At 39.2% G+C, this 14,125-nt stretch overlaps 1 protein-coding gene across 1 annotated transcript in view; it reads left to right on the top strand.

Moving 5' to 3' along the window:
- Positions 1-14,125, top strand: part of Impg2 (interphotoreceptor matrix proteoglycan 2) — a 78,894-nt gene that overhangs the window by 36,695 nt on the left and 28,074 nt on the right. The gene's annotated exons all lie outside the window — the stretch shown is intronic.

Raw genomic sequence — 14,125 nt, 5'->3', positions numbered from 1 at the left:
TCCGTATCCAGTGCTAGGGTATGGATGAGCACGGCTGAGTTCTCCAGTCTCTCCTCGTCTCATTGTGCCACTGCTTATGGATTAGAAGGTGGCCAACTACAAAGGCCATGATAGATTTTCTAACCTTTCAAGGCCATGAAGTCCCTATTGCAACTTCTCAATGCCGTTGGGTGAAAGTAGACACCGGAAATGCACTCTAAACTAAAGAGGGCAGCTGTTCCCTAGTGAAGCTTGATTTATTCACTAGGAGTGGTGGTACACACCTGTAATCTTAGTCCTTAGGCCTAAGACAGGATGATTGCATGTTCAAAGCCAGCCTGGGTTGCATAGTGAAATTCTCTGTCCAAACAAAAGAAACTTGCCAAGATGAAAATCATTTTTAAAAAAGAATTCATTTATTTTTATTTTATGAGCAGTGATTGGTGTTTTGCCTGCATGTATATCTGTGTGAGGGTGTCAGATTCCCTGACACTGGAGTTACAGACAGTTATAAGCTGCCATGTGCTGGGAATTGAACCTGGTTCCTCTGGAAGAGCAGCCAATGTTTTTAACTGCTGAGTGCTGTGGGATGTCTTTCTGTATGCTGTGACTATGTGTTGCTCTGATTGGTTGATAAATAAAGCCATTTGGCCTATTGCAAGGCAGCTTAGAGGCAGGCAGGAAATCCAGGAGAGAGATAGGAAGAAGAAAGGCAGAGGCAGAGGCAGAGGAGAGGCAGAAGAGATGCCATCCCGCTGTCCAGGGAACAGCATGTAATGGCACACAGGTAAAGCCACGGAACATGTGGTGTCATATAGATTAATAGAAATGGGCTGAGTTTAGTTATAAGAGCTAGCTAGCAAGAAAGCTGCCACATGCCATGTAACTGATAATAAAGTTTACTTGGGTCTGAGCAGCTGCAGGACCGGGTGGGACACAGGAAAACTTCCAGCTCCAGCCCAATGAAAACCATTTTATGAACACTGAAATAGGAGTTTCATAGACATTATACTGAAGTTCCCTCATAGGCTATAGATGAGAGCTGACTATCTAGTATTTTAAACAAGTTAATTTAAAATAGGAGTAAAACTCATTAGCAAACATACTTTAAGTCCTTTGTGCCATTAAATATTCAATCAAATGAACTTTAAGGTGCATTTGATGAAGGTGATATCATTGAATTTTATGATAGTTAATTTGTAAAAATAGCTGTTCTTGAATTTTTAGAAAGCACAATGGAAAGACACAATCAATACCCCTTTTTGAAAGTTATTAGTTTTGTCCATGGATTCTTAATTCTTTAGAAGCCTGGTAAATGCAAATGGAGTCTGTGAAGCAAATTCATAGGCTAACTATACAAGTGTTTAGTGACTACAGAAACATTCCTTCATTTTACAGTCAGCTCAGCATCTTTGACTTCCGTATCTGTGGATTCAACCAACTGCTCATGAAAACATCACAACAAAAAACAAAAGCAAAGATAATAAAGACGGTTGTCTATATGCAGACTTTTTGGGTTGTTATTATGCCCCAGATAATAAAGTGTTTATATATAGCATTTATGTTGAGAAGCATTCTAGAGAGGATTTAAATCATTTGTTCTCAACCTGACCCACAGGGGTTACATATCAGATATTTACATTATGATTCATAACAGTAGAAATATTACAGTTATGAAGTAGCAATGAAATAATTTTATAGTTGGGGTCACCACAACATGAAGAATTATATTAAAGGGTCATAGCATTAGAAAGGTTGAGAATCACTGGTCTAAAGTACGTTGGAAGATGTAGTGTCTACTCCACTGCATTTGAGGGGCTTGGACATCATGGAATTTGGCATACATGGAATGAGGGAGGTTACTGGAATCAATCCTCAATAAACACATAGGGCTGACAAGAATGTCTTGTTTTGAAAGGACTTTCTGATCTTATTTACAGTATTTTGACAAGTATTTATGAAATGCCTTGTTATTGGGCAAACCCCATGCATAGAGAAATAAATAATTTTTGGGTTTTGTCTTTTAGGAATGCATAGGGTGATGATTCTTTTTTTTTTTTAAACTTTATCTTCTTAGTGCCCTTGTGGTATAGTAAAATGAGGATTTGTATTTGTTTCCTTTTGGCTAGTGAGGACATTTTGTCTTAGAGAGACAGATTGTCTTTTTGGAAGTTACACATGACTAAGAGATGTCAGATTTCTTGACCAATCAGAATTTGGATTTCTGTGCTTTTCATGATTGTAGCCTGCTCTGCAGTATGTATTATTGCTACAGTGCTGAGGTCTGGACCTGTTCAAGAGATCCAGCTGTTTAGTTACTTCTTCTTAGGGTGATCAGACAGTGGAAACAACCCTAGATTTTGAGGTTACTCCTAGTATTGAAAGGATGGTAGTCATTGGCTGACTTCTTACAGTCAGTATACAGCTCAGAAAACAATTAAATATGAAATCACTACATTGTTATAGAATGTTAGCTAAGGCACAGTTTCCAAAACTGTACAGTGTTATCAGGTAGTATCAGTCAATTGGTTGAATTTATTTGTAAATTTGATATGCTGATGTTCCGAGTTGTGCATGAATGGCCGTGTAGAACAGAAATAAAGAATATACACTCTGTCCTCCTTTGCCACCAGCATTTAGATGCATGTGAAATTTTCGATTTGCTTTTTATTGTGTGCAATCCCCACTTATTACACATACTGAGTAGGACCCATTTGAAAGGAATAGATAGTATCATCAATCTGGCGGACCCACCTCCTAACTTCGACTTCAAGCGTTGTAAGCACGCTCTTTCTTTCTAGAAGAAGCATTGCTAGAGAGGCATTGTCTGAGTTCCCCTGAAACACTCTACTCTTATTTAACTTGAGTGATGATATATAAAATATGTACACCCAAATAGCTGTTTGGGGTATCTGGGCTGAGAGAATAAGGGTGAACCTCTCTTCCATATGATTGATGCCTAACTGATGGGTTCCAGGATGACTCACATTGAAATGTACCTGGTGCCACAGTGGTCGGCTACCTCAGGTTACTGAGTGTGGGGCCAGTACAGCTTTCTTCAATCAGAAATGTTCTGTCTACCCTCTTATGGACTTCCTTGGCCTCTTGAAATTTAAAAAAATTTCCCTCATCCTGAATGGTCTTTGCACTTTATGGCTTACCAGAATACAGCCTTCTTGGGTCACAGTGATGTTCTTGGCTTTAAGAATGCATGGTTTCTTGGTATTGCAAGTATTTATTTGAGTTCTTGTTCCTGGACAAAAGCATGATAATAAATTACAGTATCTCTCTGAGTCATTTTATGTTTCTTAATGAATTTATCTTTACTAGACAAGGTATATTATAGGAGACATATTATCTTTAGATGAGCAATGCAAATACTGGGGAGGCAAAATGATATTTTGTTAGTGAAGTACAAGGTTGGTAGTCTAACACAGACTTCCTGATTTGCATAGATTTCTCATGCAAGAACATTTATCATGATCTCTCCTTTATGTTTAAAAGCTATGCAAGGCACATGCTAGGTTTCCAGTAAATAAATGCTTGACTATTTTTGCCCAATTTTTCACACAACGAGGAAGTAATTTGAGTTCTGTTAGGCACAGCCTCATCTTCTTCCTCTTCTCCCCGCTTTTCTTCTCTCTCCCCCTTTTCTTCATTTTTACCATTCTTTCCTGTCTTAGAGTCATGCTGACACTACAAGGAAGTTTAATAGGTTGTACAGATGCCTTGAGGAGGAGCCCAGCTTTCTGGATATGCAGATGTGATCTATCCACCAGGCTTGCAAAGACTGCGGCATCCTCATTGAGTTGTGGATGGTCCAGAAACAGTGTCTCTAAACGAGTACCAAGAAACAAATGTATGAAGAAAATAGACTTTCTCTGCAGGGTAAAAGTTGTTCCTTTTATACTTAGGGACAGAAAATATTTCAGCTTAAGAAATGAGGTGCCATTTAAATGGCAAAAATTCAACTTATCTGTTTATATTAGTGATAACATCAATCATTTTGTCGCTTTTGGAAGTATTTATTGAGGTACTATGAGCTAGGCATTGTTCTGGATGCTTGGAATGCGTTATTCTGATGTTTGGAATAATAATTGTGTCTGTCCAGATGGCAGGAGAGATAGAGCATGACCCATGTTGTCAGTGTGAGAAAGAACCCCCACCAAGGAGGTGACATGTAAGCTGAAGCATATAAGCAATAGGCAGGCGGAGGAGGATGTGCATGTGTGTTCATGAGCATGACGAGATGTGTGGACTGGGAGGAAATAAGCAAAGAGAAGGGAATGGGCAAGCAAAGATCCGAAGGTGATCAGTATGTGGTGCCCATGGTCTGCGAGTATGTCAAAAGACCAGAGGTTCCCAAAGAGCAATTGGGAGTGTGACATGGTAAGTTTTGACCAGAAGGTGTCCTCTTATTGTTTTATGCCTTGAAAACATCACATAATTTCTTTCCTTAAAGACAAGGATTGAAAATTACTAATGGATTAACATTTTAGTCTAAAATATTAAAAGGCTTTAGTTGCTTGAGGGATTGAGGACATGACACTTTCACACGTCATAGTAGCTTTCAGTCACATTCACCCCCTTATGCTCTCTTGTCCTTGTCTTATTCCCACTAGCCCCCTTCTCTATTCACCTAGCTCCCCTTCTACCTTGACGTCTTTTTTATTTGCAATATGGCTGAGGGTCTCTTTATAGGAGTATCGGTTATCACTTTTAAGAGTCCTAAGTTACCGTTTAGAACAGGAAGCTTGTCAGACCTGGGAGGAAAACAACATTGAAAGGACCCAGAATTTCTTTTCTTCAATGTAATCAATTAGGGTTTTCTTGTGTTAGTGGGGGAGTGTTGAAGGGGTCTGGTTACTTACAGGCACCCGTTACAGACTAGAGTGTTACCTGCACTGCTCAATCAGCACTGGTCCAAACTAGACAGTACTTACAGGAAGGAAAGATTTAAGACCACACTGCGTGCTTCCTAAACCACAAAAGACAATTCTTTCCTATTGATCTTTTTAAAATGGGAAATGCACCTACCAACTGTGTGATTTTTGCATTGGCTAGGTCATGTATTCTTTCCCCATAGGAAAACCCGTGAGTTACAATCAAAAATTTCTTTTGCAAGCTCAAACTCAGAGGAAGTTGAGTGATGTGAATGAACGCTATCATCAAACCAGGGCAGTTTGTTACATTTGCCTTTAATCTATGGGGGATACCGTTAAAGAAGGCCCAATACACTGGGGCCTGTGCAAAAGTACAACTCTCCCCTCTAAGAGGATAAGAGAGTTAATTCTGGAGTCAACTATGAGTGGCTGTGTCCTAGGAACACAGGTTCATGTTACCCAAATTCCACATTCTGATGTGGTAGAGATTTCATGGAGTTTTATGGTAACAGAATAAACAGTAACAGAAGCCACGTTAAGTACAGTGACAGAAACACGGATAGGTGGGCACAGAAAAGCAGGGAATCTCAGCTGTAGTCCTTAGATGGTGTCTGATGGCATTTTTTTTCAAGACAGCGTTCTCTGTGTAATAGCCCTGGCTGTCCTAGAACTCTTTTTGCAGATCAGGCTGGCCTCAAACTCACAGAGATCCTCCTGCCTCTGCCTCCCGAGGGCTGGGATTAAGTCTGACGGTAATCTTAGCTTTCGGATAGTGGAAGCTAAGGGTCTGTTTGCACAATCCAAAGGATTTATCTAATAGTCACAAAAATGTTAGCTCCCACAGGGAGGATGATAATACATGTCTATTAATTGGACTAAAGACGGCCCAAGATAATTTACTTCTGGTCTTGCAACATCCCAAACTTTCCCATCATTAAAGTCCTAATCAGTTTATTGGCCTTTCTGAAGGTTCAGTAAAGGTGATGTTCATTCAGAGAACTCATTCAGGGAACCTTGTTTCATGCTGGTCATAAACTTTCCACTGAACATAAATTACTGGCAACTCCTTCCATGCAGGATCCATAATACCATCTTCTTTCTGTTGACATTTTTTCTTTAGATATGTAAACAGTTTGAATACCTTTTTCTTCTTATATTCAGACAAGTCTGTAGTTGGAAGGTTTCTCAGTCCCCCCAAGCCCCCACAGTCCTGTGGCCTGCTTATAAAATAATCACTCAGAACCTTATATTAATTATAACTGCTTGGCCATTAGCTCAGGCTTATTACTGACTAGCTCTTACACTTAAGTTAACCCATAATTCTTATCTTTGTTTAGCCACGTGGCTGGTACCTTTTTTCAGTTCTGCCTTGTCATCTTGCTTCCTCGGTGTCTGGCTGGCAACTCCCAACTCTGCCTTTATACTTCCCAGAATTCTCCTCGTCTGCTTGTTCCACCTATACTTCCTGTCTGGCAACTGGCCAATCAGCATTTTATTTATCAACCAATCAGAGCAACACATATTCACAGCGTACAGAAAGACACCCCACAGCACTTCCCCTTTTCTGTCTAATCAAAAAGGAAGGTTTTAACTTTAACACAGTAAAATTACATATAACAAAATAGTTATCAAGTAGGAATTACAATTATAATATCTAGTCCATTCGTATTTGGCAAAATTAAAGAAAATACTCTATCCTATATTTATGAGTCTAAAGTTTCATATCTAATTTATCTTTCACATAACCAAGGAGAATTATAATTATAACTATCTAGTCTTCAACTACATCAAAGACCCCAGAAGGATATAATATTACCTAAGTAGACAGAAAGAGCATTGCAAGCAACTTCTAAAAGTCTAGAATGACTGCCGGGTGGAGGCAGAGCCAGGCGGATCTCTGTGAGTTCGAGGCCAGCCTGGGCTACCAAGTGAGTTCCAGGAAAAGCGCAAAGCTACACAGAGAAACCCTGTCTCGAAAAACAAAAAAACAAAAAAACAAACAAACAAAAAATCTAGAATGACAGAGACAGCTGGCTGCCTGGACAATCACCCAAGGTTCCTTTGCAACATTGGGGCATCCATCTTCAGCCTATAGGCCTAGAGCCTCCAGTCGCTTCTCTCTGTGTCCTGTAGAATATCTGGTAGTCTCCTCTGCAAAGCAGGAACCTAAAGGACCACTCGCCTTGTTTTGGCAAATTCAGTGGTCATTTTTCCATGGTCTTGCATATCCAGTTGATACAACATTTTGTCAAGCAGTCCAGGCAAGAACTTGCCCAAATGGCCTTTTTGTGCCAAGAAGAAGATAAACTCTGTATAGATTGTCCTTGATGCCCATCCTCCCCTCTGAAGTAAATCGGTGCTGCCAGGAGCAGACATGTCTCATTGTCCAGAAAGTCTTAAGTTTTTAAAACATTTTAATTGCCATATTCTGTAGATCTTTGTAGGTCTTTGAAGTGTTTGAAGATTACCTACCTAATTGAAATATATCCATGTATACCTAGAAAACTTAACAAACATGACTATAAGTTTGTTTATCATAGATGACTAATTATTAATCTATATTTCTTAATTATACAATTTCAAATGAGCGGTACACACATAATACATTAAACAAGAGTAGAAATATATATACAGTATAACAAAATTAACTTTAAATTTGTAATAAACTAAAATCTATAGCAATGTAAAACATTTTACACAAGTTGTTGCTCTTTAAAAGTAGAATCAATAATCTACCATTTTATCTTATCATATCTATAATATTCTTCCTTTTCTTTTTTAGAAAGAGATTGCATTTATAATCAACCCCCTTTAAATAAAAATAAACATTTATAAACAATATTTTGGGAATTTGGACGTAGCTTCTCGTACCACTTCCTGGTGAAAGAGGGCACTGGTAATCTTATGGGGATCCTGAGAAAATTAAGAATTATAGTTAAATCTTGGCTGTAGCATCTGTGAGGATGGATTGTTTCAGCCAGTTGCTTTGAAGCTGATTTGGATGTTGGGTGATCTGGACCCGTGACCGTGGCTTACCGGTACTTTACATCTTGTTTCTCCTGCTGGCAGCTTGCAGCGTCTCCTTCCTCTCCTTTCTTCTCCCACTATCTCTCTCTCTCTTGGATTTTCCTGCTTGACTCCATCCTGTCCTGCTATAGGCCAATGCAGCTTTATTTATCAACCAATCAGAGCAACACATATTCACAACATGTAGGAAAACATCCCACAGCACAAGTCTAGATTTCTACTCATGTAATAGACACTGAGTAACTCTCAGGATAAATTGCCAAGCTGACTACTAGGACTAGAAACTTAGAGAGACAGGCAGTCACAATAACAAAACCTTTTTATAAGCACATGACAACTCTAATCAAGTAGGCACACACTCTATTATGTATGTATATACTCACACACATATGATATACTCATACACATATCTACATATGTGCACACAAATATTTAAGTAATTTCATGGGAAGATGCCGCCTGTTTTTATGTTTTGATTTGTGTGGGGCGTTTACCCAACCACCCCCACAGTTCCCCAGAGTTTTCTTGAGTGCGAGCAGCAGGAAATATTAGATAGAAGGATTTATTGCGGAGAATATCGCGGAGATAAACAGATAGAAAATAAAGGATAGCCTCGAGAGGGCCTGGAACCTATTCCAACGGGCCCCGACTGTCTCTGCCCCAGAGACGCCAAGGGGTGGAGCAAAAGACCTCCTCCCCCAGCACAGGCAAGTGCAGACCATCTCAGACACCTGCACTCAGGCCCGTGGTCTAATCATCCTCTATGAGGACCTGCTGGGTAAAGCCACGAGGAACCCGAGAATGGGCTCCCACAGGTCCCCCTTTCTTAATATATAAAAAAATAACTATTAATGGCTTACAGCAATCTCCAAGCTGTTACACCTCCCAATATGGAGTAGAGGATGATATAGATGGCATTTCTCTTTTGAATTAGGTCCAAGGTGACTACAGCAGTCTTAGCTGCCTCAAGCCCTTTCTAAGCCAAAAACTCTTAAGGCGACTACAAACTTAAAGAATCCCTTAGCTTCATCATTACCATTAACAGGTTAACATAAATATTGCTATACATAGTCACAATTCTCTCAATCTTATAACACAAAGCAAACTCTTAACAGAACCATTTGAATTAGCATATATGGTGCTAAATATAGTTAACAATTTTCTCCGCCTTACAACTTTAACTCAATCATTTGAATTTTCTTGCTAACAGAACATAGGAAAAGCTTCGATGTATTCACATCAAACTTAAATATTCCTTAACTCCACAAAACCAGGGTGCATTAATATCAATAGGGTAAATATAATTTCTGCAAACATAATTCAACCTCATAACTCCTCCTTTTCTTTATAATTTTTTAAACAAAATCTAAAACCTAGTTAGAAGAACCCAAACTCATACAATTCCTACAAACCCATATTGAAAAGCAATCTTCTCAATCTAACCATTAACACTTTGAAAACTTAGCAAAACATCCAAAAGCAGTTTCTTAATAAAACTCTTTACACTTTAAAAGTAGTCTGTTAATATACCCCATTTGCATTTCTTACTAACAAAAACATGACATTAATCCCTCAAACAACTTTTGAAATTAGACTAAGGAATATTAACTCTTCCCCCTTTCTTTATAATTTAAGCAAAATCTCAAGCCTAGTTAGAAAACCCAAACTTTTCAATTTAAACAGTTCCATTTGTAACACAAAACCAGTTCTGTATGTAATTCCATTTTTACATAAACAGTTCCACAAAACAATTGCATTTTTAACACAGAATACATGAATCACCAATTAATAAAGCATATATGCATACACATCTTGACTCTAGGTAGAAATAATAAATTTCTTCATTTAAGCAGTTCCATTTTTAACCCAATTCCAGAAAACAGTTCCTAGGTCATTACTATAAGTAAACTCAAAATTGTCCCATTGTAATGAAATTTCTACTATTCATTTCATTTCTTAAGTCCCAAAATTCAAATGATAAATTCTGGTATGAGCCTTCCAATTATGAAGAAATCCATAACCAAAATCTTTTTGTAGTTTTATCTCATTTTAAGTTCAAAAAGTTCAAACAAGAAATAAATTCTGGTATCAGGCTTTCACACTTCAAAATATGAAGAGACGTTTTTCAACCAAGACTTTTTGCAGTTAACAATTTTTGTTCAAACAAGCGTCTCTGAACTTTTATTCTCAAGCCAGAGACCTTTTTAGGTACAGTAGTATTCTAAACCGCACCGTTTTTTATGTTAGCTCAGGTTTTTCTGTGTTGCGTTGATTTTTCCACGGATCTCAGCTGTGGATGCCTTGTGCTGGTTCTCGCGTCCGCCATTCTTAGCTTCTTAGCGTCTTCTGGAGCTTTTGAAAACCGCTCAGACTGCCTGTTTTGCAGTCTGCTAGGACACTAAGTTCTGTATCTCAGGTTTTTTCAGCATATACATTAATAGACTCACACTTAACATTTACACTTTTTCACAAACTCACATATAACCTTTTGTCTTGCAAAGCATTTAGACTCACATTCAACATTTTACAAACTCACATATAACGTATTAACATCTACTTATTTATACACCTTAAGGAAACTATAGAACTACTTTAGCAAATATATTTCTTATTACTTCTTATATACTTATCATATTTCTTATGTTCATTCCATCTTTACTTCTTTTTTTTTTATTATATGTATATTTATTTATTTATTTATTTATTTTTTTTTTAATTTTTATTTTGCAATACAATTCAGTTCTACATATCAGCCACAGATTCCCTTGTTCTCCCCCCTCCCGCCCCCCCTCACCTTCCCCCCAGCCCGCCCCCCATTCCAATCTCCTCCAGGGCAAAGCCTTCCCCACAGACTGAGATCAACCTGGTGGACTCAGTCCAGGTAGGTCCAGTCCCCTCCTCCCATGCTGAGCCAAGGGACCCTGCATAGGCCCCAGGTTTCAAACAGCCAACTCATGCAATGAGCACAGGACCCGGTCCCACTGCCTGGATGCCTCCCAAACAGATCAGGCCAATCAGCTGTCTCACCCACTCAGAGGGCCTGATCCAGTTGGTGACCCCTCAGCCATTGGTTCATATTTCATGTGTTTCCGTTTGTTTGGCTATTTGTCTCTGTGCTTTATCCGACCTTGGTCTCAACAATTCTCTCTCATATAAACCCTCCTCATTCTCGCTAATTGGACTCCCAGAGATCCACCTGGGGCCTAGTCATGGATCTCTGCATCCAGATCCCTCAGTAGTTGGATGAGGTTTCTAGCACGACAATTAGGGTGTTTGGCCATCCCATCACCAGAGTAGGTCAGTTCGGGCTGTCTCTCAACCATTGCCAGCAGTCTGTTGTGGGGGTATCTTTGTGGATTTCTGTGGGCCTCTCTAGTACTTTGTTTCTTCCTATTCTCATGTGGTCTTCATTTACCATGGTCTCCTATTCCTTGTTCTCCCTCTCTGTTGTTGATCCAGCTGGGATCTCCCACTCACCCAAGCTCTCTTTCCCTCGACCCTCGCCCTTCACTACCCCCACTCCTGTCCAGGCTGTTCATGTAGATCTCATTCCATTTCTCTGTCGTTGGGCGATCCCTGTGTCTTTCTTGGGGTCCTGTTTTCCAGGTAGCCTGCCTGGTGATGTGAGTAGCAGTCCAGTCATCCTTGTTCCACATCTAGCGTCCTGTTATGAGTGAGTACATACCATGTTTGTCTTTCTGAGTCTGGGATACCTCACTCAGGATGATTTTTTCTAGATCCATCCATTTGTCTGCAAACCTCATGATGTCATTGTTTTTCTCTGCTGAGTAGTATTCCATTGTGTATATGTACCACATTTTGTTTATCCATTCTTCAGTTGAAGGGCATCTAGGTTGTTTCCATGTTCTGGCTATTACAAACAACGCTGATATGAACATAGCTGAACAAGTGCTCTTGTGGTGTGGTTGAGCATTCCTTGGGTATATGCCCAAGAGTGGTATAGCTGGATCTTGGGGGAGATGGAGTCCCAATTTTCTAAGAAATCGCCATATTGATTTCCAAAGTGGTTGTACAAGCTTGCATTCCCACCAGCAGTGGAGGAGAGTTCCCCTAGCTCCACATCCTCTCCAGCATAAGGTGTCTTCAGTGTTTTTGATCTTAGCCATTCTGACAGGCGTAAGGTGGTATCTCAGAGTTGTTTTGATTTGCATTTCCCTGATGATTAGGGATGTTGAGCAATTCCTTAAATGTCTTTCAGCCATTTGAGTTTCCTCTGTTGAGAATTCTCTGTTTAGTTCTATAGCCCATTTCTTAATTGGACTGTTGGGCATTTTGATGTCTAATTTCTTGAGTTCCTTATATATTCTGGATATCAGTCCTCTGTCAGATGTGGGATTGGTGAAGATCTTTTCCCATTCTGTAGGCTGTCGCTTTGCTTTGTTGACCGTATCCTTTGCCCTACAAAAGCTTCTCAGTTTCAAGAGGTCCCATTGATTGATTGTTTCTCTCAGTGTCTGTGCTACTGGTGTTCTATTTAGAAAGTGGTCTCCTATGCCAATGTGTTCAAGACTACTTCCTACTTTCTCTTCTAGCAGGTTCAGAGTAGCTGGATTTATGTTGAGGTCCTTGATCCACTTGGACTTAAGTTTTGTGCACGGTGATAGATATGGATCTATTTGCAGCCTTCTACATGTTGATATCCAGTTTTGCCAGCACCATTTGTTGAAGATGCTTTCTTTTTTCCATTGTGCACTTTTGGCTTCTTTGTCAAAAATTATTTGTTCATAGGTGTGCGGATTAATATCAGGGTCTTCAATTCGATTCCATTGGTCCACATGTCGGTTTTTATGCCAGTACCAAGCTGTTTTTATTACTGTAGCTCTATAGTACAGCTTGAAGTCAGGGATCGTGATGCCTCCAGAGGTTGTTTTATTGTACAGGATTCTTTTGGCTATCCTGGGTTTTTTGTTTTTCCATATGAAGTTGAGTATTATTCTTTCCAGGTCTGTGAAGAATTGTGTTGGTATTTTGATGGGGATTGCATTGAATCTGTAGATTGCTTTTGGTAAGATTGCCATTTTTACTATGTTAGTTCTGCCTATCCATGAGCATGGGAGATCTTTCCATTTTCTGACATCTTCTTCAATTTCTTTTTTCAGGGACTTAAAGTTCTTGTCATATAGGTCCTTCACTTGCTTGGTTAGTATTACCCCAAGGTATTTTATGTCATTTGTGGCTATAGTAAAGGGTGATGTATCTCTGATTTCCTTCTCCGCTTTTTTGTCCATTGTATATAGGAGGGCTACTGATTTTTTGGAGTTGATCTTGTATCCTGCTATGTTGCTGAAGGTGTTTATAAGCTGTATCAGTTCCTTGGTGGAATCTTTGGGGTTGCTCAAGTATACTATCATGTCATCTGCAAATAGGGAAAGCTTGACTTCTTCCTTTCCAATTTGTATCCCCTTAATCTCCTTATGTTGTCTTATTGCTCTGGCTAGAACTTCAAGTACTATATTGAATAAGTATGGGGAGAGCGGACAGCCTTGCCTCGTTCCTGATTTTAGTGGAATTGCTTTGAGTTTCTCTCCATTTAATTTGATGTTGGCTGTTGGCTTGCTGTAAATTGCCTTTATTATGTTTAGGTATGTTCCCTGTATTCCTGATCGCTCCAAGACCTTTATCATGAAGGGGTGTTGGATTTTGTCAAATGCCTTTTCAGCATCTAGTGAGATGATCATGTGGTTTTTTTCTTTGAGTTTGTTTATATGGTGTATCACATTGACAGACTTTCGTATGTTGAACCATCCTTGCATCCCTGGAATGAATCCTACTTGATCATGGTGGATAATTGTTTTGATGTGGTCTTGGAGTCTGTTTGCCAGTATTTTATTGAGTATTTTTGCATCAATGTTCATGAGGGAGATCGGTCTGTAGTTCTCTTTCTTTGTTGTATCCTTGTTTGGTTTGGGAATCAGGGTAATTGTAGCCTCATAGAAGGAGTTTGGTAATGTTCCTTCTGTTTCTATTGTATGGAACAATTTAGAGAGTATTGGTATTAACTCTTCTTTGAAGATCTGGTAGAATTCTGCACTGAAACCATCTGGTCCTGGGCTTTTTTTGGTTGGGAGACTTTTAATGACTGTTTCTATTTCGTTAGGGGTTATTGGACTATTTAAATAGTTTATCTGGTCTTGATTTAATTTAGGTATGTGGTACCTATCCAGAAAATTATCCATTTCTTTTAGGTTTTCCAGTTTTGTGGAATAGAGGTTTTT

This window comes from Peromyscus eremicus, chromosome 12 (assembly GCF_949786415.1).
Source record: "Peromyscus eremicus chromosome 12, PerEre_H2_v1, whole genome shotgun sequence".
Lineage (NCBI taxonomy): Eukaryota > Metazoa > Chordata > Mammalia > Rodentia > Cricetidae > Peromyscus > Peromyscus eremicus.
The sequence above is the reverse complement of the archived record's forward strand: the minus strand, read 5'-3'. Positions and strand labels throughout refer to the sequence as shown.